At 42.6% G+C, this 25,164-nt stretch overlaps 1 protein-coding gene across 1 annotated transcript in view; it reads left to right on the top strand.

The window, feature by feature from the left end:
• SH3BP2 (SH3 domain binding protein 2) overlaps positions 1 to 25,164 on the top strand; it is an 85,829-nt gene that overhangs the window by 13,652 nt on the left and 47,013 nt on the right. Inside the window, exons 2-3 of the mRNA XM_040554636.1 lie at positions 2,372 to 2,459; positions 3,027 to 3,196. The gene's annotated coding sequence lies outside the window, so the exon portion shown is untranslated. The remainder of the gene's footprint in view (positions 1 to 2,371; positions 2,460 to 3,026; positions 3,197 to 25,164) is intronic.

Here is a 25,164-nt window from a genome sequence, read left to right as displayed (position 1 = left end):
AATTTCAGTAAACTACTGATCAGAACATCATGCAGTGAAGTGGTATTGCAAACTGACGATCGTCTTGTTGTGTGAAAGTGAGATTTTTCACAAAACATCCTTTACAATAACATATTGACAATGAAAAGCTACATTAAATGTTTAATCAATTTCTTTGCTTTCCTTGTGGCTAGTGTCTTGGGTGAGAATAAGTAGCTGGGACTCCTAGAAAGGAGAAAGGTAGCAGAAGGAACCAGTGGAAATTCTGACTGCTCAATTTCCCTTCCTTTTCACAGCATTTTTCTGTTCTTTGGTGTTGGAAACACAGATATGTTGTATTAAACATTTCTTTCCTGATCCACAGAGAAGTTCTGGTCTTTGTCCAGGTTGTCAGCATCTGGATGCAGTGGATTTAGTTTTCTGGTTCCTGCTTCTGGCAAGAACAGCACACCCAGCAAGCAGACAGCTGGTTTGCATCTTGTGCTCAAAAGCAATTAGTACCACCTTTACATAATCAATGCTCTGTGTGACATCCTCATGTGCATTTACCACCTCATTAAATTAACTCAGTAAATGAAAAGCAGAAATTGCTTTAAAAATAAACTGATAAAATGTAAGGTGGAGAGCCAAAGCATAAAATACTGAGCAGATCAGATCTTCTCTCACTGCAGTGGGTTTTCTGGGGCTGCCTTTGACACCCAACACAGAGCATTGATCCTTGCCAGATATGAATTCCTACCTGATTAGAGAAGTCACTCAGTTGGAGCACCCACACCTCTGAAGTTTGCATTTGATGCAAATGCATGCTTTTGATCTAAATCCACAAAGCGTCCACGATTGATCTTCATGAAACCATTGCAGCTATTCCACTGCTGTGATTAATGCCTTAAAAACACCTTTGACTAGCTGTGAAAGGCAGTAGTTGATTCAGGCAGGCTTAAATTTGGGTTTATTAATCTTCATAATATTGTGCGAGGCCCCGCTCTGCACTGTGACTTCTCATAGCTCTTCTGTCATTTTTCACCATCAAATCGGTGCTTTCCCTTGCGCTGGGTTGTCCTGGGAAGGACTTTTTGTGATCTGTGCGAGTAGTTTCATGTTACGTTTACGTAAATGTAACACAGCATGTACTCTGTGTGTGTCATAAGAGGACATTTGTATAATTCCTTTTTGTGATTGCACTGATTTGAAACTGTGTCATTTTGTAAAACTATCATATGATTGGGGTGAAAGTGTGCAGTATCACTGTCTAAACAATTTTCTGTGGTGTCATTAGCTGTAACCTTCTAGTTCATGTAATTACTGTGTGCTTATTTCTCCAGAGCTCTGCAACTGGCAAGTCTGATTCAACTGTCAGAAAAATTAGGTAGTTGGAGCACAAGCATTTGGTTTAAGATTGCTTTGGAGCACAGTGAGATTTAATTCACTTTACTATTTAAATTAATTCTACAATTAAGACTTTTTAAAATAAAAAACAACAAAAAATAATGATTTTAAGTGTTCGCAGAAATTTCAGTGCAGATTCACTAGCCCACTTCAAAAAGATTATCTTACATTAATTAGTATTTTATGATCCCTCAGGCTACTATAACACCTGTGCTTTCAGTCATATACTCCAAATTTTCAATCTATTTGCCTCATATGTCTTTGTTCTTAGCTTAAGTAGTTTGGACTTCAGAGTTTACTGATCTGACATCAAAACAGTCCTCTAGTTTACCATCACCTTTCATTCCTTCAATTCTTCACCGTTTTGCGTATTTTATCAGCGGACTCTTACCTTGTAAGGTCTTGGAGCACAACAGAAATTAGGTGTGTGACCCCTCTTCAAGACTTTGTCCTAGAGTAAAATAGTAATAATTAATGGAAAGAACTGATCTAATCATTATCTTTGCTGGGAGAAAAGTTGTTTTCAAGAATTTTCCTCTTTATGGTTCAGCTGGGATCTTGCCTGTCAAATAAATCCCCAGAACATGAATCATGAAATTACAGACAGGCTTAAATTTGTTTAATAGTGGCCCATTCAAAATCATTTTGTGCTACTCAGAATCATAACGTTAATATTTTCTATAAGTAAAGTTTTTTTGCAAGATTATAAGGCCTTGGCATTTGTGCTGATATTTTTATTCATATGAAATTATATTTCAGTTAACCCTCAGCAAAGGAAAGGCCAAATAAATTTCAGTTAACCCTCAGTAAAGGAAAGGCCAAATAAAAGCTTAGGAGGATTTTAAATTGGATAAAGCTAAACCACCACTATTCAGCATTAAATGTACTTTTACAGAAAATGTTTTCTAGATTTTTATTTATTTATTTTACTTCAACTGCCTGTATGTTAAATTGATATCTGCAGAGGGCTGTAGAATAACCATGTGTTGGTTCATTCTTTTCACAGACTTGTGGAGAAGGTTGCTGGGGAAAAAATGCCACGCTTGTGAGCCATAAGCACTCTGAAGTCATCATGTAAATATGTGCCTGATCGTGTACGTGTAAATATACATATATATAACACAGTAGTTACAGAATCAAAGAATGGCTCAGGTTGGAAGGGACTTCAAAGATCATCCTGTTCCAACCCCCCTGCCATGGGCAGGGACACCACCCACTAGATCAGGTTGCCCAGGGCCTTGTCCAGCCTGGCCTTGAGCACCCCCAGGGATGGGGCACCCACAGCTTCTCTGGGCAGCCTGTTCAAGTACCTCACCACCCTCTGAGTGAAGAATTTCCTCACAACCTCTAATCTAAATCTCCCCTCTTTTAGTTTGATACCATTCCCCCTTGTCCTGTCATTATTGATTGAGCAAAAAGTCACTCTCCATCTTTTTTATAAGCCCCATTTAAGTAATCTGATCCTATTATTTTCCAATTCTTACTGTACAGTATGATTTTGGGGGGAAAATAATGAATCTAGTATTCACAAAAACAGAAAATGTGAAAATTCACACAGAAAAAAAATGGTAAAACCAGTATTTACAAGCTTCTAATCTTGTTAAAAAGATTATCTTATTTGATAAATAGCCGATAATTTTTTCTTTCCTTCTCTTTGCCAGGGGCCTATGCTCTCCTGAGACCTGCCTGCAATACAGAAAAGAAATACAAAGAAGAAAGAAATGCCATCGATGGGGCCTGGGCAGGGAGGCCGATTGCCTCAGGTGGAGCCATGGGACGCCGTAGGCCACGGGACAGGAGGCCATGAGACACCGGAGCCAGATGCTGCTTGGTGAGCTCCCCGCACCATCCCTCTCCCTCCCCTCCTGCACAGAAAGCTACAAACGAACGGCCCTGTCCTTTCTCTTATCCGTGTGGAGCTGCTGACCGGGTAGGAGCAGCAAAGGCCTCTCTCCACCAGAGGGATGGGCCTTGCCTCTCCGAATCGCACAAACCATAGCCGAGGCCCAGCCGCCGTGCCCCCACACTGCCCGGGCAGTGCGAGAGGTGCTGGGGAGGGCTGAGCACATGCACCTGGGGCTGAAAGCAGCACCAAACACAATTTTAGATCTATATACACAAAGAACACAGGTGGGAAGGAGGGAGGGAGGGAGGGAGCAGCAGCGTTCCAAAGCTTTGTGCAGCAAGCGTCTGACTGAGGCCATTTCACAACACAGGGATTTAGAGGCGATGCCTATATTCACTTCACTGTTCCGGCTAACTCGCACTGAATGAGAAAAAAAGAAGGATTTCTAAAGAAGGCAGGCTTTTAGCATGAGCCTCCTGAAGCCTGCGTTGCCCTCTAGTGACAGGCCGAGCAAGGACAGGAGGCGTGCGAGGCCTGGACGCCCCGCTGCTGCAGGGGAAAAACCACAGGAAAGTGAAAAGCAGTGGGTAAACACACTGCTCACCTGCTGAGCTGCTTTACTGTTTATGTCCCAAAAGCTTTTGTAATAAGCTTTTCCACTAGTGTCATTAATTTACTGGCTGATTAGCAGGGATGGGTATCTCTTGTTTTGCTTAGATTACAGCCACTGCGGGAATGGCTAAATATTTAGAATATTCTTGCTGAAATAATAACAAATAATAACAAAATAATGGCTTCACTGCTGCAAATGGGTTCCTAAAGCTCTCTTAAAATGTGATGTACCTGTCTTTGTGATGGCTGATGCAGAGGAGCTGATAGCTGAGATCAGCTGTGTTTGAAATCCCCACGAACCCCAACCCTTCCCCTAGGAATGCTTCACAAGTACAGCTTTACCAGAGCACCATAACACCAATATGCACAAAATGAAGCCAAAAAAATGTGTTTTGCTGCTACAGTGTTAATTTGAATTTCTGCAATAAATTTTAGCACCTTTACCACCAGTTTAGGTACTTTTCTACCACTGTACCTGCATTAGCTTCGGGGCTGATACTGGGCTTAGAGTACGTGAGTCAGTATGAATCACAACCCCAAACTTACATCACTGCACTGATACGGGTTTTAATCACTGACAAGGTTTAAATCATTGTTCTGTTTGCACTGTACTAACTACCACAAAGGGGTTTCTATCAGTACACCGTATTATCTCTTGAGCAACAATGTATGCAGATTTACAGTGTGGCTACACGTGCATGCGATCACCCAGGATGGAAACTTTAGCTCTAACCACAGCATATGTGCAGCTTATGCCCGTACTTCAGCCTGCCTTGTACCAAAAATGCGGGATGTAGAGTCTGGAGAACGCTCTCCAGTGTGAGCACTGCTCAGCCCACAGCTGATTTGAGCTTCTCTGCAGCAAGATGATTTTATTTATTTATTATTACTTTTGCAGGTTTTATTTTGTGTGATCATGGAATAGTCTAATTTTCATTACATTTTCCTGCAACATGCCTAGCTTCTGACTTTAAGCTGCATGTACCCTCTGACATTTGCACTCCCCATACATCTGTGTCACATTCTCTCCAAGAGGGGCGCACAGTCCCTGCTCTTGCATGGGCAAAGATCTCACTTCTCAGCAATGGAGCCCTCAGGATAAGATACTCAGTTACTCATAAGTTTGTATTATTGTTTCTGAGAACGATGATCTGCTATGATACTACACTGATGACCTGCTAAAATGGTGCAGAGCCCATTTTTTTGGCGGCTGTAGGGCCTGCAACACCAGGAGTTTCTGTCCCACCAGTGCGTGTGCCACTTCAAAAGCTGATCATGTCTTTTGACCTCGAACAAGGGGAAATGCAACTATGTTTAGGGGCACTTTTTGGTAGGAAATCTCCATCTGCCCGCTGGTACTGAAAGGCCCCCAGTTCTTACATTTTCATTACACATTATCTACATTGCAGGAAACATGGCAAAAAAAATATACATATATATGTTTTATGTTGTATTCTGTGAAAAGCCACTTGTCTGCAGAACTTTGAATTCCTCCTTGATTTGCATGTCACAAAGACTCCCATTTGAGAGCATGGATCTTTTTGTTGCCTCACTTAGTCTCCAGAATATTTGCTTTTACGTTGTCATTAAGCAAACTCATAGCAAGAAAAAATTCAGTTCCTCGTGAGTCATAACAATCAGTACAGGGCTTCCCACCCCAGCTGTGGATGTAAGCGTTGTCACCGCAATCCTTGCAGTTACGATGTTCATTTCGTAGGACACAGCGGCTCTTTACTCTTGCCTTGGTCATTGACTGGTGCAAAAAGTTCAAAAGTTCACAAACATAGATGAGGCCAGTATTAGCCAATGCTTACTTCCACAGTAATCATTTGCTAATGCTGTAAAATCCTGGGACTCGTACCGGCATTGCTAATGTGGCTCTGCATGTTGGCTTTCCAAAAAAAAAAAAGAACATGCTGTGCTTATCCTGGTCATACAAGTCACAGCAAGCATTACCTCGTCTCTGGTGATGCAAGACTTTTCCTAGGGTTGCCTGAAGGAGGCTTTTTCTTTCACAAATCCCACCTGCATTTGCAGGATGTGTGAGGAGCCTGGAGCTTCTGTAGGTGGGCTTGGGTCACAGGACGCACAAGCCCTCCATGCACCGATGTGCTGGAGCTCTAGGCCATGAAAAGTATGTGCTGTATGTATTTCACTGCATCAAAAATAACGTGTACAGGTGCTAATAGACTGCATCAGCCTGATTAATTATATGGTAGATCAGAAAAAAAAAGGGGAAGGGATGATGGGCGGACTGGCTAGTACAAAATTTCCATCTGTCAGGAGGCTGTTGACCTTTGGATCACGCATTCTGAATTATAACCATCTGACAGAAGTTTATCTCACAACTGCCCTGAATATGTTGGTTCAAAATTCATCTTGTCCTTCTAATAAAGATGAGAGAACAAATTACAAAAGGGCAGCTATTTATCTTCGTCATGTAGAAGAAAGTCATGTATTAGAGTAGCCCATGCGTTATATACTTTATGTTTTTTGAACAAAAAGGAACAGAAAATCCACAACATCATGTGAACTTAGAGCAGCGTGAATGGGAATAATCTTTCCCACTATATGCAGTAACCAGATCTCTGGCAGCTCCTAGAACAGTGTGTTCTGTCTTATTGCTTCAAATCTTGCAGTGCAGTAGATGCATGGAGTAGGCTGCTTTCAGGCCAAATCAGAAATGCGACTTTCAGACTTACCATATCTCGACAGAGTGAGAAACTCTGTGAAGTCCCTTGCCCATTTCCTTCTGCTTTAGTCACTCCTGAGTAAACTTCCCAATTCTTGACGTTCATACTTGTGGATAAATGTAAATGTATATATAATAGCAGTGATAGTTCCTGGTATTTTTCATCACAGGAACTCAGAAAGCTTCATAGTATCCTTAAATCGGGTAAAGGCTATCATGAGTGAAACAGGTGTGGCTCGATTTATGTATTTCATTTGCATTTTGCTAAATAGACCAGTGGCAGAACCAGGAGGATAATTCAGGAGTCGAGCCTCATTTTAAACTTTCTTTAAAATAATCCAATTTACATAACATAAGAACATAAAGCCATGCAGCAGCTTGATGAGCAGCTACCCGAAGGTAGGAGCTCTGATCTCTTAATTAAAACGTGGAACATTTTGCATATGTCAGTTAAGTTTTCTAGATCTCATTTTTCTGGTACGTCAAGTAGAGAAAATAATAATTACCTTCTTTTGCAGGGCTGGTAAGCCTTTTTAAGGACTTTTGAGCACTTTGACCAAAAAAAAAAAAACCAACACCAAAAAACCCACACCACTGTGACAGCTTTCCTAGTCATTACGCAGGTCAGCTGTCTGCAGCCCACAGGGCTTGACTGCTTACCAGGGGCTGTGATAACAAGGCTTTCAGACACATCTTGATGAGATGTTATTACTCGGGTCAGGTCTCCAGCCTGTTGCTGTGTTATGAGAACTGCCGCTTTCACCACTGACAGTTGTGCAACTTCCTTTTGGCTTCTAAAATTATTTTTTCCTAGGAATTCCTTTCTTATGGTAACCGTTAACAATTTCCCAGGCAAGAGGTCCTGATCCTGCTGTTTCATCTCCTTTTTTTTTTTTAATATTAATGAAATGGTAGAAGTCAGAACACATCTTTGGTTTTCCTGCCAGAGCTTGTGTAGAAGCTATTCACTGAATTTCACAGTGTGGGTATTTATTGGAAGGAACTGAAAACCAAACCAAGTCATTGCTCTGCCAGGGGCTGGAGGAAGAGACTGGGAGCTAAGGCCAACCCCACTGAGGCTGGGGTGAGAATCAAACAGAAGAGAAGGACAACACCTGGAGTGCAGAAGGAAGATAGCACATGGATTTGGTAGCAGTTTGATTCCCTGCATCAAGGATTGACTTCCTCATAAACAGAGAGGATCCCTCTTGGGCCCGCTTGTTCCCCTTATCTCATCCCTCTCAGATACTCATGCACACGTACACCCCTGATCCCAGCAGGGATTGTCATGCACGCCTTTTCAAAAAGGAGCAAAGCATTTGCATTCTTTGAAAGCGATAATGATGAAGAAAAACTGGAAGGAAAGGTGGCTTGGGAATACAGGAGCTGGCTGGGTAAAGCAAGACTTGGTCTCTTCTTGCAGACTCTGGGAGAAGAAAATGGATTCCCCTTGTCAGAAAGCTTTTACCTGAGTGGAGGCATACCCAGCTGAGGGGATTTAATCTAATTATTTCATTGAAGCACGGAGTATCCTGAGTTGGAAGGGACCCACAAGAGTCATCGAGCCCAACTCCTGGCTCCACACAGGGCCACCCAAAAATTCAACCCCGTGTCTGACAGCGTTGTCCTCTTGCTTCTTGAACTCTGGCAGCTCAGTGCTGTGACCACTGCCCTGGGGAGCCTGTCCCAGTGCCCGACCACCCTCTGGGTGCAGAACCTTTCCCTAACACCCAGCCTGACCCTCCCCTGTCCCAGCTCCATGCCGTGCCCTCCAGTCCTTAACCTAACCTAATTATCACTCACCGGTCTACAGTTGTTAACTGGTGATCAATTTACTATTTATTGGTTCAACAAACACCAGTAGGGTTTTAGTTAGTTCCTCTGCTAGGTGGTAGCTTCTCTGAGCAGTGGTCTCACTTTCTTGGGGAGCACCCTGCAAGCAGAGCTGGGCTGAGCAGGGCACCCGTCGGTCCCCAGCTCCAGGCGCTGGGTGGAATGGCGCAGGACTTGGGGTAATTATATAATTTATATAATAAATTATAATTACTGATTTTATGCCCTAAATGTGAAGAAGGAAAGTAGGGGGAGGCGTTGCAGAGGGCCCCGGGGCCATGCCCTGTGCCAGCAGCAGGGGGAGCCGCTGCCCCGAGGACAGCCCTGCTCTTCCGTGGGCAGGGGCAGCTCCGGCTCTGCTCGCTGGGGGAATGCCTGGGGTCTGGAAAGAGCCCCAAATGCCCGGTTTGTGGGGCTGGGAGTGCAGCCCCCCCTTCCCCCAGGCGGCAGTGCTGCCTTTTATCTCAGTTGTGGTTTAATGCATGATGTCGCTCCCAGCAGCTGGACGTGAGCAGTGCAGATGTTTCGTTGTGGAGGTGATAAGTCACTTGGGCCGGAGGGATGGAAGTGTCACCTGCATGTAGGTACATGAAATATGTTAAACAAGCAGCAGGAGGAGGTAAAAGCAGCTGAAAAATAATTAAAAAACAAAAACAGCAGCAAAAAATAAAACAAACAAAAAAACCCTTAATGTTACACAGTCTTCTTTCTAAACCCTCTATTTCCTTTATTTTAATGTGCTATTATATGGAATAAAGTCAGTAGATATGAATGTTTATTTTTTTAATTGCTTTGGCTCTTTATATCTCCTCCTGCAGAATCCCAGGCCCCTTTGGACATACTGTGACATACTGTTATGTCCTGCTGCATGTTGCTCAGCGGCCAAAATGTCAACAGCTATAAGCCTGCAGTAAAACCACATTGTGTGCAGCCTGTGATATTCACGAGCACAGCAGTGCTGCCTTTTGGTAGCAGGGCAGTTGTTTGGCTGTCTCATGCCATGTTGCTAAATGTCCTAGAGTAAAAGCTCCCTCCCTGCCACTTTGAAGTCCATGGGACTTTTGTTGTTGACTTCGTTATTGGTGGGATGAAGCCTTAACGTTGCCTGTACATGGGATAAGGCTGACCTTTTATCGAGTCATTGTGGCTGTGAGTCAATCAGCTGGCTGGTGCGTCATCTCCTCCTATATAAGGCACTGAAAGTAAATGCCATTGCAGGTGTGAGCCCAGGAAATTCCCGAGCCAGAAGGGTAACAAGTTCATGGAGTGTTGCGAACCATCTTCTCCGTGCCCCTTTGCACCTATCTTCTCCTTTAAGCGGACTGTTGTGAGAATGAATTCCCGTGGACGTGGTGGCACAGGCACCTCAGGTCTGAGGATTTATCAGATCATGGACAGGGTTCAGGGCACGTGGCGGCTGAACTTCATAAAGTGCTGTGACGGCACAAGAGACGCTGGAATTGTTCTGAGTCACGCTGGTTAATAAAGCAGGCTTTGCTTATAATTTAGCTGTAATCACTCTGGTAATGTTGTACGTTTGCATAATTAGTCTCTTATTAGTCCTGAGAAACATAACTAATATGCAGCAATCTTCCGTAACATTTAGTTTAAAAGCAGGATAGGGAAATAGAATAGAAAACAGTTTCTTTGATGTTCGCATGGCACTAGTTCCCTAGGACAGAATGGCCTATAAAAGCCTTCTCTCTTCTATCAGTCTCCTGATGTGACTGCAGAAGTGCATTTCTAGTCTTTTCTGAATCCCAGGAAATGCTGTGTTTTACTTTACAGGATAAACAGGTTGCAAACCTCAAGTACAGCTAGTAAATTTACAGCATGTTACCTTTGGACTCACTTTTCTTTTCCCTACTATTCTAGTTGGCGTTGGTCTCATTTAAACCAAGGTGTAATAGCAGCACTGCATATGTACGTATGAATTTGCTTTCGGCTGACCTGTGATGTGCTTCCTTTGCCTTCTCATTAGATTTTTCAGTGGCTTTTGTCTAGTCTACTCTTTGCGCATCTTGTAATTGCTTACTGAGATACATCAGCATCTTCCTGCGACTTGTCATTAATATTCCTCTGCTGTGCTGCCTCCCCCAAGGAACAGAACAAAGTCAGGACACTGGCAGGATAAGCTTTTGCACCAACTGCCTAATGATTTTCTTGTATTTCCTCTCTTTATCCTTCTGCCGTGTTTCATGTCACACTTGTATGTGAAACTGACGCGGGAGCCATTATTTTTGTACAGTATCTAGAATAATAATGCCTGACTTCATAGATAGGGACTAAGGCAGCTCTGCTTAATCCAGAGAAGGATGAAATTTAACAAATTTCCCCTGTGCTAAATTTGTGCTGCTTTTTGCTTTGGAATACTCTGGCATGGCAGAATTGAACGAGTATTTTAGGTTTGAGGCTATGGAGCTGCCTTTGTGAGATTTATAGAGGAGCAGGAATTTTCCACAGACTGTATGCAACTCTCATCCTTGAAGTAGATTGGAAGGATGAAAAAGCTGTCTATGTCTAGAAGATATTTCATCACAGTAACCGAGAATGTAATATTTTTTTTTCTAACTGATATTTCATATTTATGGCATTATTAGCTCATTTTGCTTTATAATACACAGGAACCAAAAGTTCCTAATGTTGTCGCCACTGCTCCACCTGTTTCTGGAAAGCTGTCACTCCCTACATTTTTTGGAATAGCCATTCATGCTCAATGCTGTGATTTGCAAATGCTGTCCTTTGAAGCCTGGCTTAATATCTCCTGTTCTCTCTAGCTTTTTGTTATTATTTAATGAAAGTCCCAAGTGAGCAAGTCATGGTCATAAACCCCTCAGGAATTCAGTTTTATTAAGCAATTTTCTCAGTATTAGAAGGATTATATGGCACACGTTAATTACTCCTTATAACAATCACTTTCCAGGGGAGGCACAATGAACGTATTATTGCTCTCACAAGGAAGCCGAGAAGTTAAATCCCATTTAAATCAGACCTTGTAACTTCTGGTCTTATCCTCATAGGCATTGCTGATGAAGCACATTCCTGCAAATGACTCCAGTGCCTGTTTGATCTTTCGGCAAAGAAAATTAATTTGGAAAGGGTCAGGACCAAAAGTGATTTCATGAGCTTATTGACTCGGAACAGCAGGCTACAAGAGTCAAACCCAGCTCACAAGTGCTGGGTACTGAAGAATTTCATCAGCAAAGGTGCTAATGTTGCTGTGGTGCCAAAATGTGCACTAGTTTATTTCTGTTAGGTCCCCGTTCAGGTCCAAATTCAGCTTAGGAAAAGAAGCCTTTCTTATTTTAAGCACATTGATAGTCTCAATGCTTTATTTTTAATTTTGATTTTTTTTTCTCGTTGAAATGAAATGATTGGTTGTTAACTTAAAAAAAAGTCTAATTGTCAGACATTTTCTGGAACATTCTTATGTCTGCATTTTTCTTTTTTTTGGTGGTGATGGTGGTTTGCTGGTTGTTTCATTTATTTATTTATATATATATTTTTGGAAGATACCAAACTATCCACACGAGGGCACCTAGGCATTTTTTTAATTCTACGTTCATGTGCTGTTTTCCCCCATAAGTTGAGTGTGTATTTTGTTACTATTTCTTTCTGTATTCCTCTTGCAAACATTTTAATATATCCAACTTAGTCCTTCCCCAGCTGCAGAACGATGCCTTTCCTTGCAGCCGCTTCTTTGCTTCTGTAGCCATGATATCTGAATTTATCTGAATTCACCAATCAAAATGAATAATCTTTGCAACACTTTTGTGAATGCAGGTCATATTATGTATCTCATGACCATCATTTTGTGGAGTAATGACTTGAGACTTTTTAAATGTAAGTTAGCACAGTGTTCTGCGTGTTCAAAATCTCTGTTTTCTTTAATCGGGATGCTTTTGTTTCTCCTTTCTGAAATTATTTCCCCATTCACTAAATGTTTTACAATTTCTTCAGCATCTAATAGGTAGGTACCTACTAATTATACCATTATTAACTACCCAGACCTTGTATAGCTCTTCTTACACCAGAGAGAAATATCCACCCTACATGTTCAATAACACAAATGAAACAGTCTGTTGTCATGCAACTAAGGGCTGAATTGCAGTGCATTTGCATGCATGCACTTAATGAATTTAATGAATTAGTTTTCATTAAAGTTACCCAGCTCTTGAGTTCTTGACTTCATAACCTTTTTATTTTTCTAAGTCATTTGAAGAGTAATATCATAATTATTACAAAGAAAAGAAAAAAAATCTATTAGATTTTATTCCTAGGTTGTCTCGCCATGAAGTTTATTCGTATATCAAATACCACAAAGAGGCCTTTAATGTTCATGGCCAGGAACATATATGGTTATGACTTCTGCGCTCGTTGTCTGATTCTGGAAGAGGTACTCCAGAGGTTATACAAGTCTTCAGCCTATTGGCATCTAATGAGCCGTGCCAGCCCCAGATCTGAAGTTAATGATGTGTCCCAGGTTGTTGCCAGTCAGACTTCTGCTGGAGGCAGCCACAAACCAAAGTCCTTGGTCTTTGCTGCCCAAAACTATAATTTTAACGCCAATCCTAAACTAGCCTATCAATGCCTTTCATACACCGTGCAGCCTGTTACATCAGCCCTGCTTACCTTTGGGATCTGGGGCTGGCAGGAGTCAGTAAGACTGAATTTAGTAAGACTTCAGTTGCATTTTGGATCACAAAGATGGTTATGATTTGGGATGGATCTAAAGCATGTCCTGGTGTTAAATTTGCCACCCAAACTGACAGGCTGAACCAGGACTGGGGCTGGGAATGGCTGAGGTGGCAGGGCCTGCTTGAAGAGAGCTGGATTTAAGATTTAGGTGATGGAAGTGGGCACAGGCAAGCGTTATTTACTTCTGGATCTGACAAGGGTTACAAGATTTGGTCATGGTTGCGGGCTCTTTGGTTTTGATGAAGCTGAAATGCCTCACTGTGCTGAAATTAAGGAAGGATTAGCGTCAGTGTTGGGTTCATGCTTCTCATGGTGCCAGCCCTAAATGTAGCAAGGGCTCCTTCTCACTCCAGTACAGACCTTTATTTGCCAGCCCCTCTGGGCCTGAACTTTTTCCCAACAAAAATCTTAGAGTTATTTTTAGCATCAAAATTTCTATAAGATAAAGACCTAAAATTAAATAGGGATGTCACTCTGGCACAAGACCCAACATTACCTTAGTGAAGCCTCTGCATCTATCCTTAACTCTACATCACACCCCTTGTCAACCCAAAGCTTAAGCCTTAGTTTTATCTTAATTGCGGTTCTTGCCAGAGCAACTGCTTATCTAGATATGTGGCTGAACTGAAATCAGGGTCTTGAACTAAGAAGTATAATACAGAGCCACATATTTATAGAAGATTTTATTTATTCATTTGGAGCAGTTACAATCAATAATACTGCTTCAAGGCTCAGCCAGATAAATCAATGTGTTTGTATTGCTACGTTGCTGTTCCTGAGGAACTGAGCTCTTTTTGCACATGAGTGCACATGCTCTTTTTGAGCATCTTTTTGCACATGAGGACACAGAGCTGCGCAAGGCTTAGCCATCATCCAGATTATACAGATAGCAGGAGGTTTCCTTTCTTTATTTTTTGTCCACTCGAGTTCGGTCCTTGCTATTCTGCTGTGAGCTTCCCTTGAATCATATCTCACATATAACCAAAGAGACTGGAAAAGAAACCTTCTTTCCTACTACTAGTGAGTGGTATCTGACTAGAAGCCACGAGTTCTTTCAGAAATAGGTCCTTACCTGAACTCTGGTGGATCAGAAAGCTAACATGGGTTTCTCCGTTCAAGGAGAGCCCTTGTGAGGTGCTCAGCTGGTGCCTCTTGCCAACAGGAGATACTAATCCTTGGGTGTAACCTTGGGTTGACCATGGAAAATGCTGCCTCTGTAGGGAGCACCAGCCAGAAAGGTTACCTAAATTCTGGGGTGTATAAAATACGGAGGGAAAATACAGTGCCACAGTCAAGAGGATGGTTTCAACTGGAGTGCTCTTTGTAGTTTCACCAATCTGTAAAGAATACAAGAGTTATAAATCAGGCAATGGAAATGATTAGTCATGGGCATGTTGTGCATGGCCAAATACCACAAGCAGGTGACTTGCCAAATCGTCGCGATGATGTGCCCTGAAGTTCATGTGCTTGTACCTGCCTTGCAGGTACAGTACTGATTGCACTGAGGCCAGTGGTGTAGCAGGAGCCAAAATGCTGAAAACAAATGCAGTGGCAGGCAGGATGGTTGTTTTTCAAAGATACGCCAATACTTCAGGGCACCGAAGAAGTATCTAGCAATGGAAATCTCGATTACGGGGAGGTTATTTTTTAAAATTTTCCATTTGATGGTTTGTTGCACCTTCCTCAAGTATTTAACACTGAGCACTGCTAGAGACCTTGGAAAATTCCTCTGATCCAGTCAGGGCATTCTCATATAACTATACGTATAGTTCCTTTGATTTAGGTTATATTACTGAAATTAATAAGTTGCTTGGTTGCATGCCTATTTCCGGGGTTGGACCTAACTGGTAAAGTACCGTCCTGCTATTTGCAACGCGAAACGAGTAGTCAAAAGCTAGCATGCTTGACTGAACTTCCTCTTATGAACACTACTAACCAAGAACTGGGCTCCTGCTTTATATGCCTCACTGAGCTTCACAGAAAATTGTCTCAGAGGAGAGGTGTAGGAGGAGTGACTGAGACGAGAGAGGAAGGCGGATAGTTTTGTGTACAAAACATTCCCCCTACGCAAACGGTGCTCTGGAGGTGGCTGCTATTTTTAGTCTCATTTAAAAGCCACAGTCCAAAAATAAAAAAAGTGTTACTACAAATAATAAAAGTGAGACCAACAGGTCAAATCTGGGCTTGTGCTTTTTCTTTTTTTTCTTTTTTTTTTTTTTAATGCGGATGTGTGGGTGTAAAGATTGTTTGACTGAGTCACTTTTGAGAATGAAGATCAATATAGGAAACAAGTGAAAAGTGTCTTAGGTGTCAATCATTTCCTTTTTCATAATAACAATTGAATGGAACATATTAGTAAAGCATATATACTGTAAACGTACACTTTTTATTTTTCAGAGATTTTTGGTTCCTTAATCCAGGGTTCCACAGAAGAACCTAGTGCTTCTTTTGACTTGTTTAACAACGTGGTCTAACACGGCATGTGTTTTTATGCAACAGGAAGGACTACTTTTGAAAGAAAACTAGTACAAGGTAAGGTAAACTAAGGAGTGAAATTACAGTCTGCTCTTTACCCTGCGTTCATTCCCCATGGGGACACTTCTGCTCTTACCTGGAGAGCTCCCACAGGAGCTTCACTGCAGTAGCCGATTCTCCATGATCTTGTCTATCCTTACTGCGTCGTCATTTCCATGTGTGTAACTCCCCTCAAAAGTACATGTCTTAGGAGCTTAGTCTAAGATGAATTTAGGATCCAAGGCATTTTTTAACAGCTACTGGAGCCTTCAGAGGGAAATTTCACTGTCTAAGTGGAATTGGTACTGTTAACAGTGAACTGAGTCAAACCTGACCTGTGAAGCAGCTCCAATATGTGTATTTTTTTAATCCTCTAACAGACATTGATCCACTAACTTTATGTTTCTGTTGAATCCTGTTGATCCCCTGAGGATAACCTCTCAGCAACGGCTTGCCATTCCCAGCAGGACCCGTTCAGGCTGGGGCTGGTAGGCACCTCCGGGGCCTGGCAAAGCTGCCATGTCGCAGCATCTTCCTCCATTCTCCTCCCGTCTTTCTCTCCCCAGATGTCTCACCCCATGCACAACACACGTTCCTGCCTCTACAGGACACCCATCTAGTAGGTGCAGGTGGGAATGGCAGAGAACTGTGGTTTCTTTCCTTCAGCTCCAGGAGCAAGGTGAAGAAAATGTCTGGTGTCTGAGCTAAAGATAGGTTTCAGGGACACCTTCCCATTTTAAGAGTTATAATCTTTCTGGGAAGCAGTTCAAGGCCACCAAATAATTAGGGATTGTGACTGGTCTCAGCTGGAACTGAAGCAGAAGTAGAACTAAAGAGTGCTGGTCTGAGTCTCTGCTTATAAGCATTCTGGTTATAAGCAAAAGATAGGACTGGAGGAAGGAGGGTTAAAATAAACTTGAATTAATAAAGGAAGAATATAATTTAGAGTCTGCTGACTCTCCAGAACTGCTCTGAAATTTGTTTTGTTTGGTGTTTCTACCTCCTTCATGATACAAAACCCCACAGCTTGAGTTTCAATGGTTTATCTTTGAAACAAAATAGTGTTTCAGCTCTCCAAAGACTGAAGGCTGAACTCCTACCAAGGCCGTCATGGTGGAAGTGTGGAATAACTCCACTGACCTCAGTCTCGGTTGCTCTAAATAATTGTATGCGTTATGTCTTTAGCTAGGCTTTCCTCTCATACTTTTAGGTGATTTTATTTCCTCTTGCATTTTTCTTCCCAATGTTAGCAATGCCTTCTGAAAGGTATTAGATTGACCCTCTGGACATCAAGCCTGAGCTCATACTGAAATACTGCCCAGCCTCAGTTCCTGAAGCACAACCTGTAGAGATCATTTGTTGGCAGAAGATGGTAATTCAGTCTCTAAATCTACTCAAGTGCTAGCAGCTCGAACAAAGATCATTTTTTTGAGACTCCTTCAACTTTCTTTTTTTTTTTTTTTCCCAACTCTGTTGAAAGCATTTCCCAACTAGTCCACTGTCTGGTTCCTTTACATAGTTTGGCAACGGACTGAGTACATTTCCAGTATCTCCTGGTCATAGTTGTGGTCATTTCAGCAACTGTTGCTGTTCGTTGTATCTGGTTTCTTTGGACACCGAGCTGTGAGGTCGATATGCGGCTCCTACATCCTGTAAGCGGTGTGACGTTTCATGTTACGGTGGGTTAGTCATGCCTAGTCACCAACATTTAGTTCTGAATGATTCTCTCCCCACACTTTTTTTTTTTTCCCATCATGTTTTTACTCAGATTTTCTGTCTTTCGATTTCAAAATGGGCTTGGTTTGGGTGTTACAGGTGCTGCAGGCTTTGAGGTGGCTGCATCTGCTCGGAGGTCGGAGGCAGTCTCAGCACGCCGCTGATGGCACCAGATAGCACACGTGGGGCAGGGCGCAGCGCTGCGGTGGGAGCTCGCTTCAGCTACAGAGGGTGTGAAAGGTAGGGGTAGAAATAGTTCTTGGTTTCTGTCAAGAAAGCTGCTTTCATGCAGGGCACGTGCACTTTTGTCAGCAAAGCAGCTGTGTTATCTCCAAGCTTATTAAAAAACACATGTATACAACTGCATATCTCAGAGGTGAGGGTGTCTCCTGGCCTCAAGGAGGTAGCAAAATGCATTTTAGTTTGTGAGGTTTTCAACATGTGGGAAGCTTTCAAACGCCCCAAGGGCTGAACCATTTTTTCGTGACAGAAATGTTGTGCTTTATCTGTGAGCTCATCTTGTGGGTGAAATCAGAGCCGCTGCATGCAGAGGGTTCTTACAAAATCCCTCAGAGATAGATTTTGAGGATGGGTTTTCTCTAAACCTTATCGTTGCAGAATGACAGATTATCATCCAGTCTGGTTTCATTAAAAAAAAGGCAATAGTTAGCACGCGCTTCAATTCCATATACATATTTGTATTAAGTTTCTCAAATTACACGTAGTTATAAAATATAACTTTCATTGGATGCAGATAGTTTGTTAACCTTAGGCAAGTACAGGTGCAGAATTACTCGCAGAAGTAGTGCAAGGGACAGGAGAGGGAAGCCTTCAGCTGCTCTGTTGGAAGAAGTGGTGTCAGTGCTGCTTCCCCTGCTGTCCCTGCTCGTCCTGCCATCAGCCCGATGTCCCGCCAAGTCACAGCTGCTGGCAGGAGTTGGCACCTCTGTCCCCGAGTCACGCTGCACCTCCGGGGCAAAGCTGCTCACAGACGTGTAGAAGGCATACCGAAATACCTTTCAAAACGGGTTAGAAGTGAAGAAGTTTTGCGGAAACAAATTGCATGTGAAGGGAACTCCTGTAGGAGCCTGGGGAGGAGAGCGACTCTGACAGATGCCGTCTTTTGTGTTTGCCTCTGAGGTATCCTCCGATGTGAAATGTAAAGGGCAGCAGAGCTCCTGAGCAAGCAGGTCAAGGGATATCCACAGCCAACTGAATGGATGCAGGAAGAGATCTTTAGTGTTAACTAAGCATTATTTCTTCATTTCTTCACAGATGTTTTCTGATTATTATTATTTTTTTTTTGGTCTGGCTTGCAGTGTATATTTTTACTTCCCATTTCTTTATCTCCCTCCGAAGATAGGGCTGGTTTCAAGTAGCTAATGTTAAGTTTGTTTTTAAAGATGTGGCAATCCTTACCACTGGAACACCCCCAGCAAGTTTGCAGCTTCCCTTCCGCTGGTCTGCAATACCCCGAGGATAGGAGAACACTGTCTGCAGGAACTGCACTCGCCAGTCTGAGAGCTGGTGCTGCGGCGGCCAGCAGAAGCAACATCTCCCCGTGGCTAATGGCAGTGAGGAAGCTCTCTGGCATGTGGCAAAGTGAGGAGGAACCCCACCTGAGCCCCAGGTGTCCCCGTGAAGCAGATCCCCAGCTCTGAGGGACACTCTGGGCAATACTGCAGGTTTGGAAATCTCAGGAGGGATTTGCTAAGGTCAGTCTAACGCAAAGGATCTCCAAATGCCAGACTGCAGGGAGAACCTTTCCCCCTTTCATGGTGAGCAGGAGGCAAGGAACAAGTTCACAACTCAGAGTGCAGGAAACGCTCACATTAGCTGATAGACACGCGTCCTGGCACCACACTCAGGATTACTGGGACACAACTTCTTCCACAGAGGATATCAATGCAATGGCCTGCTTGGAAACCAGACAACTACAAGCTTTCTTTCCAGTATCTTCTTTTCCAGTACTGGTGGTGGTGGTGATTGCAGAGACACTATGGGAAATCAACGTTCAAATCTTTCTCTGTGTCTGGGATGACACAGCCCCCTGTTGTACAGCTGCTCGTGAGAAGGGCTGTACAACCTCTCTGCTGCCCAGAGAAGCTGCGGATGCCCCATCCCTCGAGGTGTTCAAGACCATGTTAGACATGGTCTAACATAGTCTGGGACATAACATAGGTCTAACATAGTCTGGGACACCCAGACTGCGGTTTCTGCCCATGGGATTCTCCACACAAGGCATCGTGTGGCACTGCGTGCAAAGCGTGCCATCCTCCGGGAGCAGGAGCCCGAGCCCCCGTGCTCCCCTGCACACACGCTGCACTTACAGAGGTTTGATTTTCAGTGGTGAATGTGCGCCCTTACGGCGCAACAGATCAAGCAGCGACGTCAGCACTGGCTCTCATGAGAAAGCTGAAGTAATAAAGCAGTATGAGGAGAGTCGTAGAGCTCTGTGCTGGCTTATTTAGCCTATTAGCTGAACTAATTAGCCAAGATGGAAAGCAATACTTAAGCAGTCACTCTGCTTCTGCTTCCTGAGCCAGTTTGTCCAGAGCCTGCTCTGATATTTCTACCCAGTAAAGCATCGTGCTGTGTAAATATATCCTTAATGCTGCAAAACAAATGGCCTCGTAGGAACCTTACTACTTGCATATGCCATTGTTAATTCATAACTTTATATGTGCTGGAGACCTTTCGTATAGGATCTATAAGAGAAAAAGGCGCAGTTTTCCCTATAATATTTACCGGCAGAGTTTGTATTTGCTACCCTAGATTATCTGGGTCACGTGTTTTTTAAAATGATTTTTAATGTGAAAATTCCTTAATGCTACTGTGAGATATCTTATATTTTGCAATACCATTATAAATGGTATTGGCATGATTTCTAGTATAGCTGTCAGTGTTGACAAACATTCCCGTGAAAAGATGAAACAGGGCAGTGTACAAAGCAGACTAAAAAGTAGGCTAAAAGAAAGATGTTTCCAAGTGGGTTATCTTCACATGGATATAAAACACAGAGGGAAGAAAATGAAGAGCTGTTCATCAAAGCTACAAGCAATTATGTATGGGTTGAACAAGGATATCTAGTCATGAATAATTCTTCCTTTGGCTTCTAGCTGTACTTTAAAAACATAAAATACAGTTTAGGAACAGAATACTGGGGTGAAAATGCTTAGAAAAGTCTGGGGAAAATAACTTCTTACACCCAACTGTGCTGAATTCTCTATGAAAAACCCTAATGAATGTTGGTGAACCCGAAGGCTAAAGGAGTAGAGGTGGAGAAACTGAATCTGCACCACGGTTTTCTAGAGAAGAAGATGCACCAGATGTCCATCTGTCATCAGGATGGAAAGAATGCCTTTGCAAGAAACATGGGATGCATGCTTTCAGCTCTTTATTTACCAAAGGTGCCATACCCTCACCAGAAGTGAGGCTATTGTATGATTCCGTTGACCAGCAGACTGTTAACCAGACAGAAACGTCAGAGTCAGATATGGTGGTATGAAGGATGTGCTGGTGTCAAGTCTCATCCTGGCTCAGAGAAATCTCTAGGAATTTGTAGCAAATTGCCCAAGAGGTGATAATGAAATGAGAGTTAGCCAAGTATACTCTCAGGGAAATTGCTCAGGACTTCAGGTGCCACACAGGGCATAACAAATATCGGATGGCAGATAAGAAAACAAGTTCTAGGGGAGTTGCTCTGAGTTTTCAATCACAGCTGTAATTCTGTGCAAATGTTCATCTAAATGTCAACGCTCATTCAGAAAGGTGGGTAAGCAGTAAGTTGTGTTTGTTTATGGGATAATTGGTGCTAGTGAGGAGTGAAGCATGTTTTGTATTTGCCTGAGGCATGCTTACCAGAAAGGCAACCAGTCTTAATCTGCTGGTATCAACAGGACATCTTGCTTTCCTAGACAGTCTGTTCCACACTGTGTGTATGTTAGTACTCCACACAGCTAAGATAAATTTCTTGGGTTCATCTTTATTTAGGACTCCATCTTTGTGTCATCTGCAAATTTTACCCATGGTTATTTTCTCTTTGCTTCCATATCAGTCATGGAAATACTCAATAGTGTTAGTCCAGAATAAAACCTTGCTAGAAACAAACCATTTGATGATGAAGCAGTGAGGACATCTTGAAATCTTTCAGCTAGTTCTGAAGCCATGCACTGGCTCACTTGTATTTTATAGTGCCACCTTTGTATCATGATGTCATGGTGTACTTATTCAACCATCTCATGAAATTTTGTGCTTAATATATCAGTTGCTTTTGTCTACTAAACATTTCAAAGAGAAATCTGGTTTGCTGAAGACAACCATTTTTTGTGGCTTTGTGTTAGTTTTTCCTATAAATCATACTGGTGGACGCTGAACATACACCAACGCTTCCATTGCATTCTTTATTTGTTTTTCTGCAGTTTTGCCTGAGATCAACAAACTAACAAATCTGCTGTTGCACTGATTTTCCCCTCACCCCATATCTTTGCTCATTCTTAATTTTGGCACAACAGTCACACTCTTCCAGTTTTGTTGGAATTTCGTTCTAGCTGCATTTGATATTCTTAAAGCCAAAATATATCAAGAAATGTAAATAGGCCAGAGGTACTCCATAGCCTGCTCTCTTACAATTCCTGGATGCAAATAATGTAGGCGGGTTGATGTTACGGGATTTATCCAAGCAGATGCATTTTACCATCTGACTTGTTTGCTAATTTGACATTTGCTAATTCATCATCTTCATGTGATATGGGTACATCATATCCCTTCCTCCAAATATAAACTAAAACCCTGACGTACTTCTGCATTTTCTGAAGCATTATTAACAGTGCTCTCATTTCCTTTGACTAATGGGCCTTCTACTGCAGCTAGGTTTTATTTTATTCCTGATGCATGTATAAAATCTTTTTGCTAATTTTACCCCCAACTTCTTCATAATTTTAGTCTCTTAACACTTTTCTATGCTTTACAACTTCCTAGTTTTATTGACTGTTACCTAGTAACCTGTTATTTACAGTTTCTTTCTTTTTTTGTTTTGTTTTGTTTTCAGTTTTGATTACTACATTCTCTTCACCATTGCCTAAGAATAGGCTTGTAGCCAAAATATTCCTTTCTCTTGATTTTGGAAACATGTATTTTTGCATATATATGCCTAGCTCTGTGTATATTTGGATTGCCCTTTGTTTTTCTGCAGTGGATTCCTGACTCCTTGACAAATCTGAAAAATTGTTATCAGTGTATTTTAGAAATTCCTGTGGTTTCACGGAATCATAGAATAGTTGAGGTTGGGAGGGACCTCAGGAGTTCATCTTGTTCAATCCCTCTGCTCAACAGCAGGGTCAATCCTACGGGCTGTGTGAGATTCCAAGCACAGATTTCCAAATTGAGACATTTTAAAAAAAAAAAAAAAAAAAAAAAAATTTTCTCCTCACACATTACAAACATGTCCTTACCGTGTAATTTCTTCCTGTTCCTAGTTTTGGTTACTTGTGTATAACTTATCACTTCCATTGCGCTCTTTGTGCAAAAAGGAAAGCATGGCTTATGCATCAGGTGCAGTGCTCTTATCAGCCATAATTGCCGCGTGGTGTACCATATGGCACAGATAAGCAGAAAGAACTATATCCCCTCTCCCAAATCTCATTTTCTCCTGCTGTTCTCCTTCTCAGGAAGTAAACCTCCTGGCTCACCTGACAGCAAATGTACATAAGGTCTTGCTATACCGCTTCAGTCTTTTTTCTCAATGTATGTTACAAAGTTGAGGTTGACACCACATTTTGCATCAGTCCATTTCTAAGCATCTGAACAGCGTAACATCTTAGTTTGCACCTGGGCTCTTTTCTAGGGCAAATTTAATAATTTGGAGTCAGGATCAGAAGTCAGTGCATGCTGGGCTCTACCTGTTTGTTGGAAGGATGCAACCTGTGCTGATCCTGCAGACAATCCCATGACAAGCTGAAGATATCTGCAGCAAGGAGGCCACTTGGCCTTTTATGTTCCAGAAAGCCTTGAGGTCAGGGTCTGGGTTTGCATGAACCTGCCAGACCCTGGGAACGTGACCTTCATCTCAGTCTCACTGACTGCTGTGACAGTGGAGGATGCAGTGGAGGGGCCTTTTTTGCAGGCCACAGAAAATAAAACAAAAAACAACAACAACAAAACCACCAAACCACCAACATGAGGAAATGGCTAGCACATCCTATCTTCAGCGCAGTAGCAGATCCTAAGCTTGACGTGGTTCCCCTGTATCAACTATACGGATTCGTAGCGGGGGGAAGAAGAGAGAACGTGCAGACGTGAAACTTCTTCTGGGTGCCTAAACATAGACGCTAAGCACTGTCTGAGCTGCTCTGTGCTGTTGTGCCATGTCTGTGTGCCTCGTAGTTCCTAGGTCATACCTGGCAGCTTCATGTGAAACTTCAGGATCCCTTAAGGCATCTCAAAAGGCATAAAATGCAAACGTGTAGGCGACTGAATTAAGCCCATTGAGTGGGAGTCAGATTCATACACCTTCATTTAGGTGGCTAAGTGGAAGAATCTTATTTGCAAACAAAGCTTCCTTCATAACCAGTGGGAATCTAAGTGAACGCACTTGATCACGTGCAGATGGGTGATTTGGACGAGCTGAGTAGCTCCTTGGAAACACGGAGCAGAGCTGAGGCACCTCGCTTCAACAGGGGCACATCGGGGCTGGCTGGATACCTTGGGTTTGTCACCTGGCCCTGGCTGCTGCTCCGGGGGTGCAGGCCCCGTGTCCTGGTGCAGATGTCACGGGTACTGTAGGGCATCTCAGATGACGTTAGCCATTTCCATGTGGGCAACATAAAAGCTATAATCAAGCCCTAGAACTCCACTGGCTGCGGAAGTAAATTACCCAGCTAGCTCACACGTAGACAGTAATATTATACATGTAAATCTTTGTGTCTTAATCTGGAGCTGAATCTCGCCCACTGTGTCTGATAAAGGACCCACATAGATGAAAGTAATTGTTATTTCTAAGGCTAACGTTGTGCTTTGTTTGGCTCAAAAGCTAACATTTCTAAATTGCACATCAGAATGTAGCTGCGGTAGGGAATAATTTGTGTGGTTTACTTTTAAGCTATGGGGATCTGTCAGAGGCTGAGATGCTCTGTAGAAGCAGAATTTACCAGCAGTTTTTTGTCCTTCGTGCCACCAAGAGCTGCAGTTTCTTCAAGTAATTTGTGAACAGCAATGGAGACAGGGAGGGCAGAGTATTAGCATACCTAGCAGCGTACACCCATGGCCTGAAGTGACAGAGGCACATGATTGTTACATGAGCAAGAAGCTGTAACGCTCTATGATTCGCTTTTGTAATAAAAGTGACAGCCTCTGCTGCCTCATCTTTGCTCTCCTTTATTCCTGATGTAAAGTGATGTTCAGCAATAAAAGAAGATATCACAACGATTTTTTCAGGCACCGTTCTGTTCCCATCAGAGGCAGAAAGCGTCTCCTACTTCTGCAGGCAGTTTTGATCAAGGCAACATTTTCTCCAGTTTCCTGGAGGAAAAGCCACTGGAAATGTTTTCTAGCATCAGTGAGTTTTATATGCACAAAAACTGGGGAGAAATGCCTCCTTTTTCTCAGTGGTTAATTATGTCACTAGGCAACTGCTCTGATGCATAGAGAAGATTTAGCTTTGGGTGCAGAAGGCAAACATTAGTGAATAGTTACTTGGATATATCATATCTTTTGTGAGAAGACCTCAAATTGCTTTACAAACAATGAGAAAATAAGCTTCATAACGCTTGGTGATGTAAAGGAAGATGAAGGAAAATTTGCCTCATACTGAAAATATGTGGTTGGCTTTATCTGGAAAAATATAGGGCTTAGAAAAACAAGCAAGCTCCCTTATCATTGTACCAAGAAC

Source organism: Cygnus olor, chromosome 4 (genome assembly GCF_009769625.2).
Source record: "Cygnus olor isolate bCygOlo1 chromosome 4, bCygOlo1.pri.v2, whole genome shotgun sequence".
Classification (NCBI taxonomy): domain Eukaryota; kingdom Metazoa; phylum Chordata; class Aves; order Anseriformes; family Anatidae; genus Cygnus; species Cygnus olor.
Note: the sequence above shows the minus strand (reverse complement) of the source record. Positions and strands in the feature narration are given on the sequence as shown.